The sequence below is a fragment of the Eriocheir sinensis genome, chromosome 36, assembly GCF_024679095.1.
Source record: "Eriocheir sinensis breed Jianghai 21 chromosome 36, ASM2467909v1, whole genome shotgun sequence".
In the NCBI taxonomy this organism is placed as follows: domain Eukaryota; kingdom Metazoa; phylum Arthropoda; class Malacostraca; order Decapoda; family Varunidae; genus Eriocheir; species Eriocheir sinensis.
The window spans coordinates 6,552,524-6,563,145 of NC_066544.1; the positions used below are offsets into that span (position 1 = coordinate 6,552,524).

Here is a 10,622-nt window from a genome sequence, read left to right on the forward strand (position 1 = left end):
AACACCAGATAGATAGATAGTAGAAAGATGTATATATCAGTAAAAAGATATATAGATAGGTAGACTGGTAAGTTGAAAAGTACGTAGGGAGGTCTGTAGATAGATTGGTAGATTAAATAGACAAATAAATAAACATAGAAATCAGTTAGAGAGAGAAAAGAGGCCGCTCAAAGGGAAAGAAAAAAATACTGAAAAAACGCAGATATACAGCAAAAAAATCGCATGAAAAGGTATTGTGAGGATGGTAATCTTTGAAGCGCTATTTCCGTACTCAGTCAGTCAGCCAGTCACTCAGGCATTCATTCAGTCGGGTAATAATTTATCAGGCCAGTCAGTTCAGTCAGCCATTCAGTCAGTCAATCAAGTCAATCGGCCATTCAGTTATCCAGTCAGACAGTCGGCCATTCAATTAGTCAGTCAGTCTGCCATTCAGTTAGTCATTCATTCAGTCAGTCAGTTAGTAAGCCATTCAGTCAGTCAATCAGTCAACTTTTCAACTAGTCAATCAGTCAGTCACCCAGTTAGTTAATCAGTTCAGTCAGTTCAGTCAATCGGTCAATCAGTTCAGTCAGTCAGTCAGTTAGTAAGCCATTCAGTCAGTCAATCAGTCAGCTTTTCAACTAGTCAATCAGTCAGTTAGCCAGTTAGTTAATCAGTTCAGTCAAACAGTCAATCAGTTCAGTCAGTCAGTTAGTAAGCCATTCAGTCAGTCAATCAGTCAGTCAGCAAGTTAGTTTATCAGTTCAGTCAATCAGTTCAGTCAGTCAGTTAGTAAGCCATTCAGTCAGTCAATCAGTCAACTTTTCAACCAGTCAATCAGTCAGTCAGCCAGTTAGTTAATCAGTTCAGTCAATCAGTCAATCAGTTCAGTTAGTCAGTTAGTTAGCCATTCAGTCAGTCAATCAGTCAACTTTTCAACCAGTCAATCAGTCAGTTAGCCAGTTAGTTAATCAGTTCAGTCAATCAGTCAATCAGTTCAGTCAGCCAGTTAGTTAATCAGTTCAGTCAATCAGTCAATCATTTCAGTCAGTCACTCATTCAGTCATTTCAGTCGCTCAGTCACTCTCACTAACCCACCCACTAATGGCCCTTTTCTTCCTCAGGTTGGTGTTCTCTTCCTTCTTCCTCTGCGGGAGTAAACATCACTCTATACCATCTGTGAGTATATATTTGTGTGTGTGTGGATGTACGCGAATGTATGTATGTACGTGTGTATGTGAATGTGTGTGTGAGTGTGTGCGCCTATGGTCTACTTACCCGCACTCTACTTACCTGTCTGTGTCTACCTTCGTGGCGAGGCTACCTGCATATTTCCGTGCGGGCCTCCTCCCCCCCTCCCCCTCCACCATCTTCACGTAGAACTGTTAGTCTACCGCCCCTTCTTCCTTTCCCCGGTCTACCTTTACCTGTACTCCTCCTCCTCCTCCTCCAATCCTCCTCTTACTTTCTTACTTTTCCTCCTCCTCCTCCAGGCATCTTCTTACTTTCTTCATTTTTTCCTCCTCCTCCTCCTCCAATCCTCCTCTTACTTTCTTCCGTTTTCCCTCCTCCCCCTCCTCCAATCCTCCTCTTACTTTCTTCCTTTTCCTCCTCCTCTTCCAGGCATCTTCTTACTTTCTTCCTTTTTTCCTCCTCCTCCTCCAATCCTCCTCTTACTTTCTTCCTTTTATCCTCCTCCTCCTCCAGGCCTCCTCTTACTTTCTTTTCCTCCTCTATTTCTTCCTTTTTTCCTCCTCCTCCTCCAATCCTCCTCTTACTTTCTTCCTTTTATCCTCCTCCTCCTCCAGGCCTCCTCTTACTTTCTTCCTTTTTTCCTCCTCCTCCTCCAATCCTCCTTATTTTCTTCCTTTTTTCCTCCTCCTCCTCCTCCAATCCTTCTCTTACTTTGTTCCTTTTTTCCTCCTCCTCCTCCTCCAGGCCTCCTCTTACTTTCTTCCTTTTTTCCTCCTCCTCCTCCAATCCTCCTCTTACTTTCTTCCTTTTATCCTCCTCCTCCTCCAGGCCTCCTCTTACTTTCTTCCTTTTATCCTCCTCCTCCTCCAGGCCTCCTCTTACTTTCTTCCTTTTTTCCTCCTCCTCCTCCAATCCTCCTCTTATTTTCTTCCTTTTTTCCTCCTCCTCCTCCTCCAATCCTTCTCTTACTTTGTTCCTTTTTTCCTCCTCCTCCTCCAGGCCTCCTCTTACTTTGTTCCTTTTTTCCTCCTCCTCCTCCAGGCCTCCTCTTACTTTCTTCCTTTTTTCCTCCTCCTCCTCCAGGCCTCCTCTTACTTTGTTCCTTTTTTCCTCCTCCTCCTCCAGGCCTCCTCTTACTTTCTTCCTTTTTTCCTCCTCCTCCTTCAGCTCTCCTCTTACTTTCTTCTTCTGTATTCGAGTATATTGTTTTACCTTCCTTTCCTCTATTCTTCGGTCAACCTGTGTCTCTAATCATCTCCCTGTACGTTCTTATCTATGTAATGTGTATTCGTAATGTTATATATATTGAATCTTGGCCTTACCTCATACCGCCCTTATCTTCCAAACGTATTTATAAACTCTATCAAGACTTTTTTTTGATATAGCAAAGCAAGTGTTTAAAAAAAGAAAGAAAACGGAAAGGAATGCTTGTTTGTACGACTAAGTGAGTGGTCTCGATATTACCTTAGTGAAGTCGTATGTTTCTGCTTTTTATCAATTCATCTGTCTTCCCTGCTTGTTTCTCCTTTGTACTCCCCATCTGCTTACCTGTCCACTGATTAATTTTTGGCATACCTGAATACACGTACTCTGCCTGACGTCACCTCTCCGTTTGTGTCTGTCTGTTTGTTTGTTTGTTTCTCTCTCTCTCTCTCTCTCTCTCTCTCTCTCTCTCCCCCCCCCCCCACCCCTAACCCTACCCTAGCTCTCTTGCCCTTAAATGTACGCCCACAGGTACTTATCTATCTTCTTACCATTCTGCTCACCTCCTCTTCCAGCTCCTTTAGTATAGCTCCCCTCCACCCACGTACACGCCACCCCACCTTACCCTACTCCCTCACCTAACACACCCACCTACCTTATCCACTTCACCACCCCACCCACTCCACCTCACTCCATCTTTCTCATCTAACTCCGCCTTATCCACTCCATCTCACTCCACCAACCCCACGTAACTCCATCCACTTCATCCACCACTCCACCTAACTCACCCACCTCCCCACCTCCCTTCCGATACCCTACGCCCCTGTCCACCCAGTAGTGAATGGGTACCAGGTATTAATCGGGGGTTGTGTCCCGTCTCCTGGGATCTGTTCCCTTCTCCTATAATTCCTTCCCCTTCTGTCTCTCTCCGGCATATGACCACAGATGTTGCGCCGACTAAACGAAACTTTCCAACTTTTCCCCACCTCCCCACCCGTGGGTACATATTCACCTGTCCACCCTCCTTACCTGCAGACTCACGTGCCTCCTTGCGCAACCAGGTGGGTAGATTGGCATGCACCACCTGCCCGGACACACCTATATGCGTACACACAACGCACAAACAAATATACGTACACATAGAGAAACACACACACACACACACACACACACACACACACACACACGCACATGAACACGCACCCACTTGCTCCTCCTCCTCCTCCTCCTCAGCTTTCTCCTTCTTTTCATCTTTTGCTTGTCCACCACCACCACCACGATCACCATTACCATCCTCTTCGTCCTCCTCCTCCTCCTCCTCCTCTTCCTCTTCCTCCTCCTCATTTTCTTGTTCTTTGTCTTCCTCGACGATTTTTTTGCATCTCCTTGTTCTTGTTCTTATTGTTCATGTCCTCCTCCTCCTCCTCCTCCTCCCCTCTTTTAATCTTCCCCTGCATCCACCCCTTCCATAACACCGCTCCCCATGCTAGCTTCTAATCAGGTTACTGGTCACTACAAGTCTAATTAATCACCCCTCCTGCCACGCTGAGCACACACAAAAAAAGTAGTGGGAGAAATCGTCCACGTGTTAGCTATGCAGTATGTTTTGTTTCTTGTTGTTCCTGTTTTGTTCCTGTTGTATTTCTTGTTCTTGGTTTTGCTGTTACTTGTTTTGTGTTTCTTGTTGTTCCTGGTTGTTGTTCCTTGTTCTTTCTTGTTTCTTATTCTTGTTTCGTTCCTGTTTGTGTGTTTCTTGAGATCGTTCTTGGCGTGTTTCTACCGAGTGTTGCGTTGTGCCGTGTGTGTGTGTTGTGAGGTAACACGTGTGATTGGGGGAAGGGAGGGGAGGTTCAAACTAGCAATTATATAGATAGTTAATTTATTTTTTTATAGGGGAGAGGTTGAATTGGGGGAAACGTCGAGTGAATTAAGGTAAGCCGTAAGGAAAGTGACACCAGTGAATTTCAGGTTAATGACATGAATGGCCAGGTAGGGAGGCAGTGAGAGGGGAACGTGGAATAAAATAAAGCGACTCAACAGGGGAATGTAGAATGAAATGAGATACTACGATACAAAGGTGAAAAGATTAGGTAAGATATATGGGTGAAAAAAAAAAGTGAAAGGCAAAGGTTAGGCTAGATAAGTGGATTCCATTTCCGTAAAAGGGAGAAGATTGAAGCCATAAGGAGAATACGAAAAGGTCGCTGAGAAAATATATTAGAAAAAGAGGAAAAATGTGGTACTAGATTAAGAAAGGGCATAGGTAAATAATGAGGTTAATGGGAAGGAAGGAAGGACTAAGTTATGGAAGGAGGTTAGATTAGGTTACTAGATTAAGAAAGGGCATAAGTAAATGATGAGGTTAATGAAGAGGAAGGGAGGACTAAGTTATGGAAGGAGGTTAGATTAGGTTACTAGATTAAGAAAGGGCATAAGTAAATGATGAGGTTAATGAGGAGGAAGGGAGGACTAAGTTATGGAAGGAGGTTAGATTAGGTTACTAGATTAAGGAAAGATAGGGCGTAAGTAAATGATGAGGTTAATGGGAAGGAAGGAAGGAGTAAGTTATGGAAGGAGGTTAGATTAAGTTACTAGATAAAGGAAAGGTAGGGCATAGGTAAATGATGAGGTTAATTAAGGAGAAGGAAGGGAGGAGATAGCTGATAAGGAAGAAGGTCAGGGAACTAGATATACTGACCAAAAAGGAAGGTTACCAAGTTATATGCAAGACAAAAAAAAGATGTGTTGCTAGAGGGAGATTAAGGAAAGGTAAGTCATAGGTATATAATTATGTTAATTAAGGAGAAGGAAAGGAGGAGTAGATGATATGGAAGAAGAAGGTCAGGGAACTAGATATACTGACCAAAAAGGAAGGTTACCAAGTTATATGCAAGACAAAAAAAAGATGTTACCAGAGGTAGATTAAGGAAAGGTAGGTCATAGGTATATAATGATGTTAATTAAGGAGAAGGAAAGGAGGAGGTAGATGATATGAAAGAAGGTCAGGCGGTTAGATATACAGACCAAAAAGGAAGGTCACCAAGTTACATGCAAGACAAAAAAAGAAAGATGTGTTGCCAGAGGGAGAAAGGGAGAGTAAGAAGGTAATTAATTAAGGTATATAAGGAGGGAGGCGAGTGTTACGGCATGGGAGGAGGCCAAGGAGGTAGATATATGTGCTAATGAGGTCACCAGTTACAAATTACAAAAGATAAGAGGAAGGAGATGAAGGACTATTTATGAGGATGGTTAGTCATGTAGATATATTAGAAAAGGAGGTCACCAAGTTGAAGATTAGAAATAAAGTAAGGGGAAGGGAGTCAGAAGTTAGATTTGAGGATGGCTAGGCAGCAGAAAGAAGTTACCAGTTGATAATGCAAAAGTAAAGGGAAGGGAATGAAGAGTTGGATAGGAGAGTTAGGCAGGGAAGTATACTAGCAAAAAGAGGTCACCAAGTTGAAGGTTAAAAATGAAGTAAGGGAAAGGGAGTCAGAAGTTAGATTTGAGTATGGCTAGGCAGCAGAAATAAGTTACCAGTTTATAATGCAAAAGTAAAGGGAAGAGAATGAAGAGTTAGGCAGGGAAGTATACTAGCAAAAAGAGGTTACCAAGTCATAATATAAAAAAATAATAAAGGGGGAATGGGGTGAAGGATTATAGATAGAAATGGTTAGTCAGGTAAATATATTCGGTAAGGAGTTATGTTATGAATTATGTTAAGTTAGATTAGAAGTTAGGTATGTGAAAGCCCAGTTAGGTTAGGTTAGGTTTAATTAGGTTATTAGTGCGGTATGCGGAAAGCCAGACAGAATTAAATATCAGCAAAAGGGAGGGTAAGAAAATGGAAAAGGCAAGGGAAGGTTAGTTAAGTAATAAGACGAAGTTGAGCCCAGTATGTGAAAGCCCAGTTAGGTTAGGTTAGGTTAGGTTTAGTTAGGTCATTAGTGCGGTATGCGGAGAGCCAGACAATTAAATATAAGCAAAAGGGAGGGTAAGAAAATGGAAAAGGCAAGGGAAGGTTAGTTAAGTAATAAGACGAAGTTGAGCCCAGTATGTGAAAGCCCAGTTAGGTTAGATTTACTTAGGTCATTAGTTCGGTATGCAGAGAGCCAGACAGAATTAAATATACGCAAAAGGGAAGGTTAGGAAAGGGAAAAGGCAAGGGTAAGTTAGTTAAGCAATAAGGCGAAGGTGAGCCCAGTTCCCAGGTAAAAAAAAGGTACGCTGAGGAAGGGTCAGATGCTTGGTAAATTGGGCAGGTTAGTTATTAAGTAAGGGAGGGAAGGCGGGCTGTCAGGTGAGGGAGGGACGGGCTGTTGTTAGGCCAAGATGCGGTAGATAATACGTTGGGCTGGTGTTTATTTTTTGTTGTATTAATTTATTTGGCCTTCCTTAGTTACTTCATTCTTTCTCCCGGCCTTTCTTACTTTACCTGCCTTACCATTCTTATATCTAATTCTTCACCCATTCCCGCTTCATTATTTTTTTTATTATAACTCTGTAACCTCTTTTTGCTCTTATATTTCCCCGCCTAACTCTCCTATCCAACCCTTCTACTATTTATCAGCCAATTATCCAACTCTCTTGATCTTTGCTGTTTTTTCTCTTCCTCTCATCCAGTTCATCCATTTCCCTTCCGTCTGCTTCTCCTTCCTTCCCTTTCCTTCCCTCTCTCCCTCTTCCATCATTTCCTCCTCCTCCTCCTCCTCTCCCTCTCTCATTATCTCAACCTTTCCTCTCCTCCCTCTCTCTCTCTTCATTTACTTCCTTCTTCTCCTCCTCCTCCTCCTCCATCTCTCATTACCTCCTCCTTCCCTCTCCCTCACCTTCCTCTCACACTCTTTCCTCCTTCCTCCACCTCTTCTCTCTTCTGTGAAATTACATGATAGTTCCGGGAAGGTAAGTGGAGGAAGGGGGGAGAGGAGGAGGAGAGAGGGAGGAGTGAGAGAGATGAGTGAGGAGAGGGACAGGGAGATATTCAGTAAGGCGAGAAAGAGGAGGAGGAGGAGGAGGAGGAAAAGGAGGAGGTCGTTATGGTGGTGGAGGAGGAGGAATAAGAATAAGGAGGAGGTGGATTAGGAGGAAGAGGAGGAGGAGGAGGAGGAGGAGGAAGAAGAAGAAGAAGAAGAAGAGGAAGAAGTAGGAGGACGAGGTGGTTATGGTGGTGGAGGAGGAGGAGGAGGAATAAGAATAAGGAGGAGGTGGATTAGGAGGAGGAGGAGAAGGAGGAGGAGAGGTAAGCCTTTCATGTCCTTGAGAAGACGTTAGTATGCAGGTGGAAGAGGTGGACGATGCTGAAGATGAGGAGGAGTAAAAGGAGGAGGAGGAGGAGGAGGAGGAGGTGGTAAACAAAAATGAAAATGAGAGGCTATGCAATAACAAGGGTGAAGAAGAAGGAAAGATGAAGACACTTAAAGAAGAGGAGGAGGAGGAGGAGGAGGAGGAGGGGCCGATGAACTGGAGAAAGATGGCGTTGAAGGGTCCATAACACGAGCACACACACACACACACACACACACACACACACACACACACAAGGTTTACATGACTTCCCACACGTACACACATCTCGCACACACGCCTTACTTGTACATAGACACACCCACCTACGTACACACACACACACACACACACACACACACTTACCTAATAAAGAATGTTTTGCGTTGGTTGTGTTACTGAGGCTGAAGCTGCTGATGATGATAATGATGATAGTAGTGGTGATAAGATGATGGAGGAGGAGGAGGAGGAAAAAGATAAGAAACCACCATCGCACCAAGTCCCACCACCACCACCACCACCAACAACAACAACAACAACAACAACAAATAAGAAAAGGGAGAGAAAGAAGAAACAGAAGAATAAGAAAAAAAACAAGAAGAGAAAAAAGATGAAAAAGGAAACCATGAACAAGAAAAACCTCAACAACAAAAAGAAGAAGAAAAAAAAGAAGAAACAGAAAAATAAGAAGAAAACAAGCAGAGAAAAAATGATGAAAAGGGAAACAATGAACAAGAAAAAAACAATAACTTCAACAACAACAGCTTCAACAACAACAACAACAACGTGTGACCCACCAAGGCGCAGACACGAACCAGACAGACAGGAAGAAAAAGAAAGGAGGTGTTGAGAGAGAGAGAGAGAGAGAGAGAGAGAGAGAGAGAGAGAGAGAGAGAGAGAGAGAGAGAGAGAGAGAGAGAGAGAGAGATGGAAAGAGAAAGAGGGGGGGAAGGAGAGAAGGAGGGAGGGAGGGAGGGGAGGAGTTTGGGAGAGAAAACGAAAGAAAGGAGTGAAGAGAAGGAAGGAGTTGAAAGAAAAGAGAAAAGAGAAAGAGAGATGAATAGAGATGGAGAGAGAAAAGAGATAAATGGAGAAATGGAGAGAAGGAAGGAAATGGGAGTTAGAAAGAGAGAGAAAAGGAAAGAGAAAGCGAGGAGGGAAAAGAAAAGATGATCGTTTGAGAGAGAAGGAAAGCGAAAGAAGAAGAGATGAGTAGAGAGAAGGAACAAAAAGGAAGAGGGTGGAGGGAAAGAAGGAGAGAAGGAGCTAGAGAGAGAGAAGAGGAAAGAGAAAGAGAGGAGTGGAGAGAAAGAGGGAGGGAGGGAGGGAGATAAGATGGAGGTAAAGGTCACTGTCGCTACTTTCTCTATTTTGAAAACCTTACTCGTCTTCCATCGAGGAGGAGAGAAAGTTCGGAGGAGAGAGGAGGGAGGGAGGGAGGAAGAAAGGAATGGAGGAAGGATAATAAAAAGAATGAAAGGAGGAAAGAAGAAAGAAAGAAAATGAGGGAAAAAAGAACGAAGGAAGTGAATAAGTAAAGAAATTAGGAAGGAAAGAAAGAAGAAAGGAAGAGAGGAAGGAAAATAAAAAAAGAAAGGAGGAAAAGAAGGGAGGTAAAAAGAAAGAAAGCAAATGAGGAAAAGAAGAACGAAGAAAATGAATATGGAAGGAAAGAAAGAAGAAAGAATGAAAGGAAAGATAAAAATAAGCAAATAAGTAGAAGGTAGAAAGGAATAGAAGGGAAACTAAGAATAAGTACGAAAGGAAGGAAGGAAGGAGAGAAAGGAAAGAGACATAAAACTAAGTGATCAAAGAAGGAAGGAAGGAAGGAAGCAAAGGAGGAGAAAACGAAATACTCAAAAAAATAGAAAGACTGGTAAAAGCAATGAAGCGAGAAATGAATGAATGGAGAAGAAAAAAAGTAAGAAAGAGGAAAAAAAATAATGAGAGGAAGATGATGTGAATTTTCTGTGGATGCTGCAATGAAACGGAGGATTTACGAAGAAGAAAGAGGAAGAAGAAGATGGAGAGAGAAAGTTGTGGAGCAGTGACTCGTGAAAAAGGAAGGAAGAAGTGAAGAAGATGAAAGAAAAAAGGGAGGAAAAAGAGAGGAAAATAAAGGAAGAGAGGAGAGGAAAGGAAGCAGCAGATGGAGATGAAGGAAGGAAGAAGTGAAAAAGATGAAAGAAAAAGGGGAGGAAAAAGAGAGGAAAATGAAGGAAGAGAGAAGAGAGTAGCTGGGGAAGAGGAGAGGAGAGGACAATAGATGGAGATGGAGGAGATGAAGGACTGGAGGAAAGAAGGAATGAAGGAAAATTAAGGAAGAAGTGGAGATGCTGAGAGAAAGAGGGAAGGAAGAAGAGGAGATGGAGATGGAGGAGATGAAGATGGAAATGAAAAAGGGAAGTGAGGTAAATGAAAATGCTACAAGAGTAATAAGAAAAAGACAGAATAAAGGAGAGAAGATAAATAGAAACAGAGGAGATAATATGGAGGAGGATAGTAGATGGAGATGAAGGAAGGAAGGAAGGAAGGAAGATGTGAAAATGCTTGAGAGAAAGAGAGGAAGAAGAACACGAAGAGATAAAGTAGGTCAGAGGAGAGGAAGTGGAGGAGGATGTGCATGAAGGAGGAGAGTAGATAGAGAAGATAGAGAGAGAGAGAGAGAGAGAGAGAGAGAGAGAGAGAGAGAGAGAGAGAGAGAGAGAGAGAGAGAGAGAGAGAGAGAGAGAGAGAGAGAGAGAGAGAGAGAGAGAGAGAGAGAGAGAGAGAGAGAGAGAGATAGGGTAGGAATAGTGCCAAGGGAGGGAAGGGAAGGACGATGGAGAGGAAGAAAGAGGATAAGGAAATGGAGGGAAGATAGAGCTTGTAGGAAATGGAGAGACAACAGAGGAAAGGTGGAAGGAAAGGAAGGAGAGAAAACGAAAAGGAAGGAAAGGAAGGAGAGAAAACGAAAAAGGAATTAA

The 10,622-nt window shown here is 43.0% G+C and overlaps 1 long non-coding RNA gene across 2 annotated transcripts; it reads left to right on the plus strand.

Moving 5' to 3' along the window:
* The first annotated feature begins 3,663 nt into the window (after positions 1–3,663).
* On the plus strand, positions 3,664–7,507 carry LOC127007667 (uncharacterized). Of its 2 annotated transcripts, none has more exons than XR_007760326.1 (3): positions 3,664–5,149; positions 5,313–6,236; positions 6,395–7,507. It is a non-coding gene; the product is annotated as an uncharacterized LOC127007667 (long non-coding RNA). The 2 variants fall into 2 exon arrangements; XR_007760327.1 differs by having other exon boundaries at positions 3,664–4,776; positions 4,863–5,149; positions 5,313–7,507.
* Positions 7,508–10,622: the final 3,115 nt, after the last annotated feature.